Here is a 17,375-nt window from a genome sequence, read left to right on the forward strand (position 1 = left end):
ACTTTATCGACCCCGATAAAATAGTGGATTCATGCGAAAACAATCAATTGAAAGTAAAACGTATTCTTGCCAAGCGAAAAGACGGTGCAAATTTCGTTTACTTGATTCAGAAAGTAGGAGAACCAGCACAGAATGCGATTTGGCTCCCTTTATCAAAATTACCACCCAAAGCACAAACCTTGCTACTTTCAAGACCACCGCCGTTGATTCAGTAGTTATATGTTTAGTAAACTTTCGCATGGTGATGATTGCATCGCCAAACCATTAGTTCAAAGTCAAATATGTCATATACTGCAAAGTTATTCAAATGAAACAATCAGAGTGCCGTAGATGAAATTTGAGAAATCAGTTTAATTCCTTGTTTTGGTGATGATTGCATCGCTAAACAGACAATGCGTGCGTTATCAGTAAAAGTGATGATTGCATCGCTTAACTGAAATTACACTTCGTTTAAAAATAGCATTGATTGGATGTCTTACAAAATTTAGTGGCGAGCTTTATACAGTGATGATTGCATCGCTCAATTTATTTACACTTCGTTAAGCAATACCTATGGTTGGACTTTTGAGGAAGATAAATATATTTATATATATATATATTGCTGTTTTGGTGATGATTGCATCGCTAAACTAACATAACATTCGATTGTGGGATTTAGACAGTTTATATAAACTATGCAGGAGGACATAATCTTCTTGATTTGTGACGTTTTTGGTGATGATTGCATCGCTAAACTTACATACTTTAGATCGCGAGATGTGAGCAGTTGCAGTTATACCCTGATTTTCAGCTATGGACTATGCAGAAGGACATAATCGTTTTTGGTGATGATAGCATCGCTGTTATTGCATTGTACTAATGTCAAATGTACTTTTATTTACTGTTATTTTCGTATGATATTACGATTGATGGTTGTTATTTTTTCTTAAAGGTATGCATTTCTATCATATGTTACATTCAAAAAGTATATATATCATGAAGCTAGATAAGGCATTATTATGAACTAGATGTGTTACATGCAACAGAATTGAAAAGTTTTTCAAATACTTGCGAAAGTTTTTCTCAGTTGAATTTATAACGGTGTACAGAGTGTTAGTGTCTGCTAGAGTGAAAACCTGTACATTTTCTATAACATTGTTTATTGAGACTGAGAGTGTATGTATACATGTATATCAAAATTATTTCATGTGAACTTTTGGCTAGTTATATAAGAGTGTGTGATAGTGTTATACTAGATTGTGTTATTTAAAATAATTGTATTAAGAGTTTCGGGTCTCTACTAGCATCACTGTGATTAGAGCACAAATTGTCACCAATAATAGCAAACTTAAGAGTTGAGTCAACTTGATGAAAAGTTTTATTCATCTAATATATGATATAGTATATATGCAAGTACAAACAAAACTGTGTCCATGTACGGAGTTAGTAATGCCAGAGTGAGAAAGGGTGTATACAAATTTGAAATGTATTTTTTTTTATTATTATTATTGTATTATGTTATATTGCTGTCTGCATTTCCAGTGACCAGACCAAAATTTTTCAAATTTTATATTTGGGCGGGGGATGTTATATACCTCTATTTGGTATTTCTGGTTACCGGAAATGTAGGACATAATTTATACTGTTTATTGTATTTTACGGGACTGTATACCTTTTTTTTTATGTTTGTCGGCGGCGTACAGTGAGTGTCCGGCGTCTGTCACCCATGTGTTTGATAAAATGGCTGTGGAATAAAATTTAGATATCGATATTCAAAAGCGTGACTTCAATCTCATTAGTCCCCCCAAGACAACAAAAAGGATTGAGGCCCACGACACTTGCACAAAACTGTAACAGATTATCAAAGACTGTCTAGTAAGTACCCAAGCCCCTGCTCTATTAAGCACCGTCTTATCAACGGCTTGGTCGATTGTAAGTGTTCGCTGCAGATACTGTAGACTTGAGACAATGACATGGAGGTAAGTATATATAAGAACAACGTTTTCAAGAATATAGGCAGATTCGAGCAAAAGGGGGGGGGGGTGCTTTAGTCGGAAAAATTTGTTACCTTAAACATACGGGATTCACTGAAGCATGACTGGAGCGAGCTCTCTTAAGCTCAAGTCAGCGCCCAACCCCTCCTAATGTAAAATTCTGGATCCGCCACTGAATATTGGTATTAACAGTGCGATGGAAGTCTTCAAATAAATAAAAAATAAAAAAAAAAATAAAAAATAATGAAAGACTTTGTGCTGGTTATTAACATACGGGAACGAAAATTTAACTTCAAATTGTGAAAAAGAGTGAGGGGTTAGATTCATTAAAAAAATATCGTCTAAATATATTATGAATTCTGATCTTCTAAAACCTTATAGTGTTAAGTTTTGAAAGAAACAAAAATGATTGATGGAGGCGGACAATAAATGTTCGCGCTCAAACAAGAAAACCATACACCCTTTGATGTTAAAGGATTAACTTACTTCCTTGTTGATGGATTATTTCCTGGCTTGTTTTGGTAGAGTATTGTTGCATGTTTCACACTCGAGTAATATATATACGCATGTGTTGTACATGAAATATGAAGACACCGGTGTACTACTATAGTACTTGACTCAGTGGCAAATCTAACTGCCTAAAAGGGGGGTGCGATTCCGTCACGCTTCAGTGATTCCCTATATAACCAAACAAAATTTTTCTGAAAAAGGGGGGGGGGGGGGGCTGGGCCCCTCTAAATCCGCCTCTGTGACTTGTAATAGTGAGCATGTATGAGACAAATAGAGTGAGCTACAGTATACGGTAAAAATTCATATAAGGGAACTTTGATATCCTTGAATCTGTTTCTGAGTTGTGAAGAACTAACATACAACTAACAGTGGACGTTTATTCAAGAAAATTACTACAATAAAATTGAGTCTAATGTAAAACTGTTAAATAAGTAAAGATTCTTAATGTCTTGCAAATTTTCGACTGTAGGTAAACTATTAAGAAAAAAAATAAGATATAAATAGTAAATTCAAATCGTATGAATCGTATGAATAATATTGGCGAACAAAAAAAAAAGTATCACATTATGTCGTCGGACAATTGTAAGATGCTATAAGATAGACTAAAAATGTATCGAAAATATTGCACAAAAGAAATTATGAAGTAACTCAGTGCAATCCCAATTTAAGATGCAAACACATCAAAAGAAAAACAAAATAACACAACATCTCCACATGACACAAAACAAAAAACCAACTGCAATCAGCAAATACATATGTAAGACGCAAAGAGTCACAAGAAATAATAAAAAAAAATCCATTCGCGGGCAACTACCGACTTAGTATACTGTATGATCGAACACAAACAAGCCAAAATATGACACTCAAGAAATAAGACGCAAACTTCATTACACGAATTGCAAGATCAATAAATGATGTATAAAAAATAATTCCGAACGACAATTGGTTAACACAAACAAAAGGAATACAACGATATAAATCTTTGCTACCCCAAAAACTCAACTTCACAATGGTCAACCAATCCGGGTTACTATATAACTAAGGTGTAACAAAATGTGTAACAAAACTTTTTTAAAATAATACAGAAATTATGACTGTCGGTGTAATTGTAATTGTTTAAGAAAAAAAACATGTCAAGCATGCAAATATTATTTAAAAAAAATAGTTTTAATCACTTAAAAGTCATGTGATGTTACATATATATATATATAGGACGGGTGTGTTCGATGCGTAAATTAATTAAGAAAACCCCGTCATATAGCATCCAACTTTGAAGTTGCGTCCAAATGTCAAATTTAGGTGTGCCACTTTGGGAATGGTCTTAAACGATTGACAATTCATTTTTCAATTTTTGTAATTTTTCCCAGATTTTTTCTATGTCGAGCAAAAAAAAGTAACAGTTTATAAGGAGACCCCCTAAATGACGTAACAGCTTGACTTACAATGTATGGTCGTTTTAAAAACGATTTTTTGCAAGTTGCATTGTGAACAATTGTACAATATGAAAATTAAACAACGTGAATGCAAATATTTATAATGACTTTACGGAAAGTAACTTTTGTGACATCTTGACAACCGTATACAAAGTTCATTACCTTTTTCTTCCTTCTAAACACAAGAGGTCGAATTCTTTTGTTCTATTTAAACCGCATATCGGACTGATTGATCCACTCGAGACAGTTAAATTTTCAAATTAAAAACGGAAGGGTTTGAAATATCAAATATTAAAAATTTAACTGTCAAGAGTGGATATATACCGTATAACACGAGATTTGGCGGTGGAATCTGTTTTTCTAATGAATTCGGACAATATGCAGGCACACTTATACGTTTTATTCAAATGATCTGCAAAAAGATGTGTTCTTTCTGAATAACTGAGATTAAACAAGCCACTCGTTGATTAAATAGAAATAATCAACAGATCAGAAAAAGGATAAACCGTTTAAGAATAAGATATGATAAATAAGAAAAACTGTTTCATTTGTATATTATTCAATAAAAACATTCATTTGCAAAGTAAATACATATGATTAAAAGAATCTGACCAAATTGAAAAGTGAGGAAATATTGTGTTATTGCATTTACGGAGAGGTCGAATTAATTTTTCGGAAAATGATATTCCATTGAAAATATAATTGCCTTTGACAGTTATCTCTTTTTAAACTATGTATCCGTTGTAGCCATATACAATACTATTACTATTCTCAAATACCTATCAAATAAAATTTAGAATGGAAATTGGTATTCTGTTCAAAGACAAAAACCCGCCCAAAAGACCTGAAAACAGCGAGAAAATCCCCCTCTCGGAGGCGGGGCTCTGCTTGCCCATACAAATAAATGTATACCTGTCCTGTAAAAATTGGACGTCACACTTCAACTCCAAAACATACTATTGACAAAATTAAAAACAAAAACAAAATCACACAGATTAACAAATGCCAAAGTTATCTGCTTAAGAACAAACGCAAAAATGCGGTTTGGTTTAATGTGTTTTTATGAGACCTCAGCCCCCCTTTTACCTCTAAACAAGGTAAATATAGAAACACACAGCACTACGCACAGTAAAAACTCAGTTTAAAAGGAGGTCCAACTCAGATGTTGGGAGTGGTAACAGAAGAAACTATAAACAAAATGAATAGGAGCAACATATATTTACAAAGGACTACTACATGTAGCAGTAACTTTTAAGTACATGTATATATTTGAAATAATAAATATCACACAATATAACAAATGCAAGTCATACATTAAATTCAAAATTTGATCATTTAAACGGTATTTGTCAGCATCTCTTCCTTACGTCTAGCTTCCTCAATATCCGATATGGCAATTATTTATCTATGGCAATCTGAAGTAAATTTGAGTGTTATGGAATAAAACTGTTTCACAGATGATTACGGATGTGTTCTTTATGTCGTAACTACAATCCACTTTCCTTTTCACCACGCATTTGACCTACTGAATTATAGACAATTTACCGGGTTTGTAATAACATGAGAAACACGACGAGTGCCACATATGGAGCAGGATCTGCTTACCCTTCCGGAGCACCTGAGATCACCCACAGTTTTTGGTGGGACTCGTGTTGCTTTCATCGTAGTCTTAAGTTTTCTATACTTGTGTACTATTATTTGTCTGTTTGTCTTTTATTTTTAGCCGTGGCGTTGTCAGTTTATTTTCGATTTATGAGTTTTACTGTCCCTTTGGTATCTTTCGCCCCTCTTTTGTACAGAAACAAAACAAATCGTCGGTTTTCCTTTGCGAGATGAACATAAAAACAGGCACGTCCGGAATCATAGTGGACATTTTTGTAATATCGTTTATGTCTTATATGCTTAAATATTTTCCAGGCAAGTGTCGTGGGCCTCAATCCTTTTGTTGTCTTGGGGGACTATAAGACTGAAGTCGCGCTTTTTGATATTTAAATTTTATTCTACAGCCATTTAACAAGCACATGTTTGACAGACGACACTTACTGTTCGCCGCAGACAAGCATAAAAAATATATAGTCCCGTAAATTAGCATAAACAGGCTGAATTATGTCCTACATTTCTGGTAACCAGAAATACCAAATTAGAGGTATAAAACACAAGTCTGCCTCATATCTTGACTTAAATATAGAAACAATGTAGAATGCTTAACAAACTCAGTATTTAGTTTCGACAGATATTTAAACAACATATGATATTAATTTTGTGTTTTGTATATTATTTTAAAGTGCAAATGCACAGGAACTGATTACAAGATAGTTTAATAAGTAAAAGGTTTAGTTTATTATCATCATTGAAATAGCATTATTATCCGTGAAGTGCTACAAATTGTAGAATAAGCAACGCACTACAGTAAACTTTTAATACAGTATTAAATTTCCGAGCTTAATCATCATATATAGCATTAATTTTACAGTTCATCGCGTTTAAAGCTGATTTAAACAACTCCATGAAATCTATTGCAGCTTGGTGTCCATCCATACGTAATTACTTAACCATAGGATTATAAAAAAAGGAGATTGCATTGTTAATTTGGACTGTTTAAGCTGTAGAAGATATTAAATATTCTTATATGCATTGCATTGCACCGTAGATTTATGAATTATGTAAGAATAATAACATTTCAAACTGTAAAAAAGTCACCAGGCTCAAGCTAGCAGCCACTCGCCAGCAGCCACTTCGCTAGCAGCCAGTTTTCAGATATGTCTATAAACCCAAAAGTTGCATAAGATTCAAACGTACTTTAAATGTTTTTATCAATCATATAATTACTAAATAATCTGTTTTTATATATGAGTGAGTAGCCGAAGATACTATTTAATGTTGTTTTTTTTCAAATTAACATGTAATTTCCTGATCATTACTTTATTCGCTTTTCATATACCAAACAGCGTGCTGCGCGCATTTTAAATAGTGTATGGATAATAGTAGCTATGCACTTATTTAAATGCTGGCAAAATTGTTGTTACATGACATCGACGTTTCCATAACAAATCAATTTTGTGATATTGCAAGAAATAGCTCTCCATAGTCTCGGCATCCTGTCAAGTAGTTCCTAAAAAGTATCAATAGTTTTGCATTACAAGAATAGAAAATTGCACTCGTGCTTTGCTATTTTTTTGTCAGACAAATTTGTTTTGACAAAAGATTCGACTTCTGAACAAGCGGAACGCGCTCACATTTGATTATAAGAAAGGGTTATTTGTTGTATTTAATGTATGGTGTGCACGGAAAATATAAATTAGCAATTTATAAAAGAAATCTACCTTTGGACCTATAGTGAAATTTTCCCACCTAGGCCATTTGGGCTATTGGACCTTAGACCCTTACCTATCATTTGCATCTAGTGGGTAAAAAAGTATTGCCGTAGGGAATTTTAGACAGACTTTTGAAAATTTGGGGTAGGCATGTTTGACCCTTAAGACCTAAGTTTGGACCTAGGGTGAAGACAAACTATGAGTTGTCCCACCTGGACCTTTTGGGTCCAGTATTGCCGTAGGGATTTTTTTTACACTCCTTTAAAAATTGGGGTAAGGCATTTTTTTTAAATTCTAACTTTGGACCAATTGTGAGGACAAACCATGAGTTGTCCCACCTGGACCTTTTGACCCATTGGACCTTAGACCATTACCTATCATTTGCACCTAGTGGGTAAAAAAGTATTGCCGTAGGGAATTTTAGACAGACTTTTGAAAATTTGGGGTAGGCATGTTTGACCCTTAAGACCTAAGTTCGGACCTATGGTGAAGACAAACTATGAGTTGTCCCACCTGGACCTTTTGGCCCATTGGACCCTAGGCCATTACCTACCATTTCCACGTAAAGGCTAAAAAAGTATTGCCGTAGGGATTTTTTTACACTCCTTTAAAAATTGGGGTAAGGCATTTTTTTTTAAATCTAACTTTGGACCCATGGTGAGGAAAAACCATGAGTTGTCCCACCTGGACCTTTTGACCCATTAGACCTTAGACCATTACCTATCATTTGCACCTAGTGGGTAAAAAAGTATTGCTGTAGGAAATTTTTGACCGACTTGAAAATTTGGTGTAGGCATGTTTGACCCTTAAGACCTAAGTTCGGATCTATGGTGAAGACAAACTATGAGTTGTCCCACCTGGACCTTTTGGCCCATTGGACCCTAGCCCATTACCTACCATTTCCAACTAGTGGCTTAAAAAGTATTGCCGTAGGGATTTTTTTACACTCCTTTAAAAATTGGGGTAAGGCATTTTTTTTAATCTAACTTTGGACCCATTGTGAGGACAAACCATGAGTTGTCCCACCTGGACCTTTTGACCCATTAGACCTTAGACCATTACCTATCATTTGCACCTAGTGGGTAAAAAAGTATTGCCGTAGGGAATTTTTGACAGACTTTTAAAAATTTGGGGTAGGCATGTTTGAACCTTAAGACCTAAGTTCGGACCTATGGTGAAGACAAACTATGAGTTGTACCACCTGGACCTTTTGGCCCATTGGACCCTAGCCCATTACCTACCATTTCCAACTAGTGGCTAAAAAAGTATTGCCGTAGGGATTTTTTTACACTCCTTTAAAAATTGGGGTAAGGCATTTTTTTTAATCTAACTTTGGACCCATGGTAAGGACAAACCATGAGTTGTCCCACCTGGACCTTTTGACCCATTGACCTTAGACCCTTACCTATCATTTGCACCTAGTGGGTAAAAAAGTATTGCCGTAGGAAATTTTTGACCGACTTTTGAAAAGTTGGGGTAGGCATGTTTGACCCTTAAGACCTAAGTTCGGACCTATGGTGAAGACAAACTATGAGTTGTCCCACCTGGACCTTTTGGCCCATTGGACCCTAGCCCATTACCTACCATTTCCACCTAGTGGCTAACAAAGTATTGCCGTAGGGATTTTTTTACACTCCTTTAAAAATTGGGGTAAGGCATTTTTTTTTAAATCTAACTTTGGACCCATGGTAAGGACAAACCATGAGTTGTCCCATCTGGACCTTTTGACCCATTGGACCTTAGACCCTTACCTATCATTTGCACCTAGTGGGTAAAAATGTATTGCCGTAGGGAATTTTTGACCAACTTGAAAATTTCGGGTAGGCATGTTTGACCCTTAAGACCTAAGTTCGGATCTATGGTGAAGACAAACTATGAGTTGTCCCACCTGGACCTTTTGGCCCATTGGACCCTAGCCCATTACCTTCCATTTCCAACTAGTGGCTAAAAAAGCATTGCCGTAGGGATTTTTTTTACACTCCTTTAAAAATTGGGGGAAGGCATTTTTTTTAAATCTAACTTTGGACCCATGGTGAGGACAAACCATGAGTTGTCCCACCTGGACCTTTTGACCCATTGGACCTTAGACCCTTACCTATCATTTGCACCTAGTGGATAAAAAAGTATTACCGTAGGGAATTTTTGACAGTCTTATGAAAATTTGGGCTAGGCATGTTTGACCCTTAAGACCTAAGTTCGGACCTATGGTGAAGACAAACTATGAGTTGTACCACCTGGACCTTTTGGCCCATTGGACCCTAGCCCATTACCTATCATTTCCACCTAGTGGCTAAAAAAGTATTGCCGTAGGGATTTTTTTACACTCCTTTAAAAATTGGGGTAAGGCATTTTTTTTTAAATCTAACTTTGGACCCATGGTGAGGACAAACCATGAGTTGTCCCACCTGGACCTTTTGATCCATTGGACTTTAGACCCTTACCTATGATTTACACTTGGACGTTTGGACAATTTGACCTTGAATTATTACCTGCCTATGTACCTTTGTGAAAGAAAAGAGAAAAAAGCCACATAATAAACACAAGGTATGTCTGATAAGAGAGAGAATAAGGCTCAGGAGGTAGAAATCTTTTTTTGCCGGTACATTTATAGGAGCATACCGAGGAGGGGTGTCTTTGAAGGTACTGGTAGCACCTAATATCAGACCGGCTTCGTCGTTGAATTGCTGACCACGTGCACGCCTCAAGTAAAGTCCATCATCATAGGTGATCTTGGCGTTTGAGGGTTGAGGTAGAGATCGTTACCACTGGGATTCACTGTGCAAATAAATTCACCATAGATACCAGAATTAAAATATCTTAAAATTTCAAACGCATCCACCAAGTTTCAGGTAAAATCATGATCCCAATACCTTGTTGACGGGTACACCACCCAAAACAATCAAGTCTCCAATACCCAAGGCAGATAGAATGGTTTTAGATACCATGTGAAATTCCCTCATTGCCAACCCTACGAACATGTGTAGGTATCCACCTTTTTTTATATTTTCTTTATCTGGGTGGTACTCAGCTCCAGATTAATAACACAAGTAACTTTTTGAAGAAGTTTGATAATCTTTTAACCTGCCGAGAGGTGAGCCACATCTTGTGTTCGCATTACAGGTTTGCATGGGACAAACAAATGGAGACTTGACAACCTTTCTTGGCAGCCCAGTGTAGTTTATTTACTTGACCTTTCAAACCATTATCGTGTTAAGTTATTATTTATTTCCTTAGAAGATGAAAATGGATAGTGAGGTGTTCGCCGCGGAGTTTGATGGGGTCACCATCCTGATCAGTGAGATAAGTGCACATGCGATTGATGGTTTTCAGGGTCACTGGTAAGTACACCAGTTTTTTGGGGGGTTCTTCATACCAGGATCGACACCGGGAAAGAAACTAGAGATGGTGGATTACTGCTTTCCATTAACATATTAACATAGCTCCCATAGATAATACCGCTATTTGCCAGCTGGATGCTGATGATGTTGATGATACTAACAATGTGTTCCCCTTCTGTATAGCCCTATCGTAGGTGTGAATTTGCCGTTCTAATCCCAAGACGGTGTTGCGGCTATTTGTAAAGTTGAAATCTTCTTCGTAGTGCCTGGCGATAGTTAGTGATGCTCTTAGGGTTTCCCGATTTGCATCGATAATGCTTTTGGCTTTGTGTTTGTTGAGCCGCAGCTGTCGCTGTATTTCATCGTTGATGTCATAGGAACCTGTGTGAATGTTGGTGATGGAGTATACGTAGTAGGTCTCATGATTTACCAATGGCATCTCATAATTCTTTCCAATTTTTAGTGGATTGAAGCCGGTATGAATTTGGCTATGGTTCCCGGATACTATGAACGAGAACCCCTGCTTTAGATCGGTTTTACCTACAAATTGCTGCAAAATAATGTTGCTCATTTATTTTTAGGCTTTAAACACGACGTTCATCTTGTGTCCGTCAGATTCGAAGTAAAGAACTCTGTCGGAGATTCCAAGTGCAAATGCTTCGGTGTTGGCGGAAACATTGCGATCGAATTCGGCTCGTATCTGGATGTCCACCGTGGATTCTTTCAGCCGCTCGGACTGATGACTTGCATAGATGATAAACACCGGCTATAAGCCTATGAAATCAGAGGTATCGGTGTTGACGCCGCCGTTACTGAGGAGGGTGACCATGTTGTAGAGTTTCTTTCTGATGTTTGCAGCCTCCTTGAACACTCTGGCAACCCTATTTTGGGTAATAAAGGCATTAAATACGACGGCTGGGTAGCGTTCAGCGTTGACAGTAATATCTATGTTCCGCAATCGACAGTGATCGCACACGGCGGCGTCATGGGTCTTATCCACACTTTTGTCGGTTTGGATTGCAACGATTGTATATCTAGGCTTTTAAGTACCACTTGTGGCAGATAGGCGCCAGTTGAATTATGTGTTTTTGGGAACAGTGATAGAATCACACTGCCTCATGCGAAATCCACAGTCGATTTTACTTTTACTTTGTATGGTTTTGTACAGCCGCATCTTGTTTTTGTCTGATGGTGTGACGTGAAGAACGAAACAAGAGATCTGACTAAGAATATTTTTTGCCACATCGTTGACTGCGGCGGCTCAGTGCATGGCATCGGCGTCTGAATCACGCGCACTAGTGACAATGCATGCTTTAATTCGTATACGATCTTGTCGTAGTCGTCTGAAAAGCCGAAAATATCTCTCAGGGGTATGGTGAATGAAAAAGCTCCTTTGTTGGCAGGTTTGGGGATAATTTTACCATGACGTGCTGCGAACCCTGTGTTTTCGGTCTCAGCTTCGGTAGATGAATCCATGCACCACAGCTGGTTCAGACCTTGGGATTTGGAGAAATCGTCGTGATAAATCAGAATTTCCAACATGGTAGTGGCAACGCCTGGGTTATTGATATGTTCGATTAGCTGGCCTGAGATAAGAGATACATGATTCCATTGTGAAAGAGAGACACTAGATCTGCATCAGCATATGCACTACTGTCGTTCTTTTGCAGTTGCCCCTCTACCAAAAGATAACTTTCAGCGGGATGGAGTAATAAGTCTTGGGTTTCGATATTGATTAAGATATCACCTTGATTATTCAGGTTGGCACCAGTTTCAGTTTCGTATTCGTCAACCTGATAAATCACTGGAGACTTTCATCGAAAGTCAATCCTTCGGTGATTGTAAGGATGTCAGACATAATGTATGTAATTTTAGCGTTGACGAAGTAGTAGATGGTTTATACAACTTTACCAACCACATTTTCCAACCCCTTTCAAGGCTACTGTGTCAAACAAACCTGTCCTACCGTAGTCGTACTTTCGTGCGTAACCTTTTTTTATTTGCAACATTTATTTATAGGAAGCTACGATGAAGCGCCTTATATTCCTCAATGCTGATATGTCTACCCTTTTTCATAGCATCAATAATCGACACAATTTCGTTGCGCACACCATATTTCCTGCTCGGTAAGCTGCAGCACACAGTTCCAAGCGATCGAGAAGCTGCTTCAAGAAAACCACGACTGGCAGCCCACTGCCAAACTTATCCCTCTGGTAGATGTGGGATACGATTTCCTTCCTTGTAACTTATGTTCGCCTTTGCCGTTTTTAAGAGGGTGGAATTGCATTGATACATGGTACCGGAACTTTTCAGGATCTCTTCAAAGCCGTCAAGGTCGTCAGCGTCGAACGAATCTTGTTTCTTTTTCACAATGAGTTCCCAGAGGCCAAGGATTCCTTTGTACCTCACACCATCCACGAAAATATCATCGCCGTCAAAAGTAAATGATAAACTTCGGATGAAGAAACCATCGTTTTCAGATCGCAATCCAAGGTTGTGGTCGGCGGAAGGAGTCATACTGAGCTGCGAATACTGATGTTCTCGAGGTCCGAGGACGGTGGTTGTGGGTGGTGCAATAGGTAGAGGGTCGGAAAACTCGGGCGTTGGAGAAGGAAGGGCTGGCACAACTGGAGGTAAATCTTCAATTGTTTTGGTGATTTTTTTAAACTGCTTTCCGCTGAGCCTCAACCTCAGGCTTAAACACTTTGGAAAGGTCCAATCATGGCAGGGCGGTGCTGCATATTACAGGATTGAATGCTCCGCTTAGTTACATGCAACTCCTTTGAGAGTGCCTCCCGCTGCTTTGGGACGGGAATTCGGATGAACGTCATTTATTCATAGCGTTGGAACAAACGCCCCTAGGCGTTGGTGTGAACGGCTTCGAACGCCTTCAAGGGTTTGAACGAACGCATTCGAACGCACCTAAGCGTTGGTGTGAACGCCTTCGATTGCCTCGAACACCCCAATAGTGTTGGTTTGAATACCAAGTCGACCCAGGTCGATCGATTATATGCGATGGTTCAAGCGTGGGTCGAATGCCCATCTTCTGAAGATTCCTGTATCTGAGACATACGTCTTTACGCGGTTTGCATCGGTGATTGCACTGATGACCGAAAAACAGTTTTGGCGGGCATTTGGGTTGTTGTGGGCGTTGGGATCTTCCATTATGTTTATAGCCAATTCAACAGACTTTCATCCATATCGGGACATAAATATTGAAACACAATCCAACCACACTTGTAACACAGTCTTCATACCTTGCCCGGGGCCGACTCAAATTTACATTTCAGGGCCATTCGTATTTCTTAGGCTGGTGATCGAACTCTAGCTTCAGTTCAATATCTGACAATGAATACTGTAGGAACTCTGAATCCTTGTACTTCGAGGGGTTATCTTTGTTACAAATTATTATTGATACGATACCTATAAAACTCATCAAATTACATCGATATTTTCCATTTGCCTTGGTGCTTTTAATATCGATGGTTACAAATACATAGGTTTTTGACCAGCAATGTTTACGCTGAATGCCAAACTACTAGTATTCCTTGGTGAGATTGTTGCAGTGATCTCGTCGGATTTGTTCGAAATTCTTAGTATCATGCTAGAAGAAGCATAGGACCTTGGCATTCTCCCGGATAGACTGGCGGGGCAGTTGAAGTAGATGTCACAATTAAAAACAATCAATGTTGTGGCGATCACTCACGTAGTAGTCGTCATTTGCTAAGCATCAAGTCGTCGAACACAATGAGGTTTGTTCGAGTTTCTGAGGCTTAGTTCATCGCTCCTTTGCTCGAAGAAAAAGTTTCGATACCACTCGGGTGTCGTGGTGGTTGTAAGGCGTTGACCACATCGATCAACGAGTAGGGTGACTTTCCTTTGCACTGTACGAGGTTTAGGATATCTTCCTTAGTGAAGCCTGTTTCCAGCGCTTGCTGCAACACCCGGTAGATGGGCTGGTGAAGCAATTTCCCGAAGACGTACAATTGATCGTACTTGAGGCATCCATCGCACAGGATTATGTTGTTTGACAGCGTTGTCTTACCACAGTCCGACTTCCCAATGATAAACCTTCTGATTGCGGCAGGAGGTAGCGATTGCTCCTGTTGGGGGCGTTGACACTCTAGGAAATGTCTTCGACGTTCATGTATTTGAATAAAATAGCGATGAACTTTTGCTTGCAATGTCATTGGAAGACGGACTTAGTTAACCCCAGCGAGGTAATGACCAGGAATCGAACAAGCGACGGATTAAAGTTGGAAATTGTAAGGTATGCGGTGCCATGAAGTCTCAGTTTATTGCTGCAACTGGTGCAGGGTTCACGGACAAACTACTATAGTAATCAACCGATCACCCATGGAAATGCGTCTACCCGGACCAAAGATTAAACTTAGCAAGCGCCTGCACCCAGAAAGCTTGGTCAAACCACATTAATCGAGTTTGCCAGGCTTCATATCACCAGATCTCTGTTATGCCCAGCACAAGGATAAAACCGCCCGTTACCCCATCTGTGGCAATGCTATGCTAGCCTCGCTTAACACCATTGCCAACACCTCCACACGCGAACGCATGGACCACAGCATCATCGGACCAATCATCGATACCAAAACTCGATTTGGTCTGAGTATTTAGATTTAGTATTTCGCTGGACCGATGATTTAGCGGATGAGTTGCACAAACCAGTTCGAGGCACGTTTCAAAAACGCGGTGTAGTAATGTGGTGTGGATGAAACCTGCGCGGCCGACCTTGTTGATATGAGTGTCAAAACACCTACCGCATCGAACATATCTTGCTTAGAAGAACATGGAGAAGGATGAAAGAGCTTAACGTCAAGTGGAGGGGTACCCCACGGAGTTCAGCTATTGGGTCAAAGCTGCGGATGTGCAATAGACTAGTTCATATGAATGGACAATAACTGCTGTGTTATCATATAGGTGCGCAGGTCCTCTTCCGATATGAGATTCGATTCGCGCCGTCTCCTGTCCGCCGTGTGATAAGACTTCACCTTCAATTCGTATGGTATTGATTTTCTCTAGAACCGCCATGCTTAGATCCACATAGTTCTTTGCATATACCATCCTTTGGTCACTTGTTAGTGTGCCGCAAGGTAGACACTTTCCCACTTTTTTTCTCGATACCGACAAGGTGTTTTTTCATGTCCTCGAGAGCTATTTCACGATCGCTTCTAGCGCAGCCTCTAGCTCATTGTTGTCTTTTATACCATCTTTCAACTGTTTGGTCACTTACCGTTTTGTCACAGCATCCGAGCTGTCCTTGGGATATCATAGGCTAGTAATGCGATTGTCGTTCATATCGAAATGATGCACGATCCACCAGACGGATATGCACTGTCTTGCATGGGATCCAAACTTATCCATTTATTTATAGAGCGAAAAGATTGCATTTTCCACGATTTTCCCATTGTCAGCATCTTCAACACGGACAGACAAAAGTGACCACACACCACATCCCCTCGCATCTCAATGTCATCAGTTTTGAAAAGGATCGCAGGCTACAAATAGTCTACCATCTCGTCGGGCGTTGGCAAACCATAAGAGTCAAAGTAATACTTTGACGGTCTGCGCTTTTACCAAAACGCCAAGTGCGTTAGAAGATCCTTCCAGCTGACGTGGTTAAGGTTCCACATTTGGTGTGTCAGACCATTGGTAGAGGTGTATCAGGCATGACCGCACCCCAACAATGTTGAATCTTCGTGGTGGTTACAGCCTGTTTTAGCTGAGTGTTTAAAAGGGGTTTGTAGGGGAGAACTATATTATGCACCCATATGCCGCTCATTTATTTACGGTTGACGATTTTGTAGTGGCCACGGGCAAGGGTGCTAATTCCATCATGCATGATATGACAGTTGTCATCGTTGGCTGATAGGGCTCTCTTGTGACACTCAAGTGTATATATCTTATGCTTATGACTTTTGATTGTGTATTCATAGTCCGGTAGCTCACTGTGTGCTTATCAAGGCATCTCTTGTAGTTTTCAAAGGTAATTTTTGACGATGCACTTCTTCACCCCTTAAGCCCTCCTCGCTTCGCGCTTGCCAACCTTGAGCGCGTATATCTTGGACCGCAATCCAAGACTCAGTCATGGGGAGCCCGGCTCATTCATCATTGAACATTCCAAGAATTTTCCTGTTCAGACCTCATTTGATACCGGAAGTGTGGTCACTTGAATAGTTGAATGTGCCGAACTTCTGCCGCCAGTGTTCGTTAATGTCTTTGTAGACATCTGGAGGTTCGACATTGTAAACGATACTGTCGGTGTAACAGATGGTTGTCTTGTCACGGTAGGTTGGCTTTAGGTACTTGTAAACATAGTCCGCCATTAAGGTTTTAGATATGTCTAGGTAAATTGGCTTGTCAAATTTGTATTTGGTCTTACGCATGTGCATGGCTGCAAGATACTCACTGAAGTTAACCCGGCGATCAAAATTGAGCTTGGTGACGAGCTTCATCACTTTTTTCTGGTTGGTAACCATTCGGACGTCAACCCTCTTGCGGATATTTTCTATTGTCTTTCCGACACAGCATTGTTCATGAGCTTGAAAAAGTCTTTTTCAAAGTTAGTGGTGGCAGCGGCTCTGAGCGCGGTGGTTAGATCTATATAAATCCTCAGATATATGACCTGGTTTAAACTTATAACCGTGTGGTTTTCTGATCTTGAGTCTGAGCGTAAGTACTGTTTTAGGTTGACGTAGTATACAACATACCTCAGTTTGTCTCCGAGGTTTCTTTACTTTGTTCAGCTGTACAGTTTCCGGGGCAAGCGAGTAGCCATTGTGGTAGTCATGA

Source organism: Mytilus galloprovincialis, chromosome 6 (assembly GCF_965363235.1).
Source record: "Mytilus galloprovincialis chromosome 6, xbMytGall1.hap1.1, whole genome shotgun sequence".
Taxonomy (NCBI): domain Eukaryota; kingdom Metazoa; phylum Mollusca; class Bivalvia; order Mytilida; family Mytilidae; genus Mytilus; species Mytilus galloprovincialis.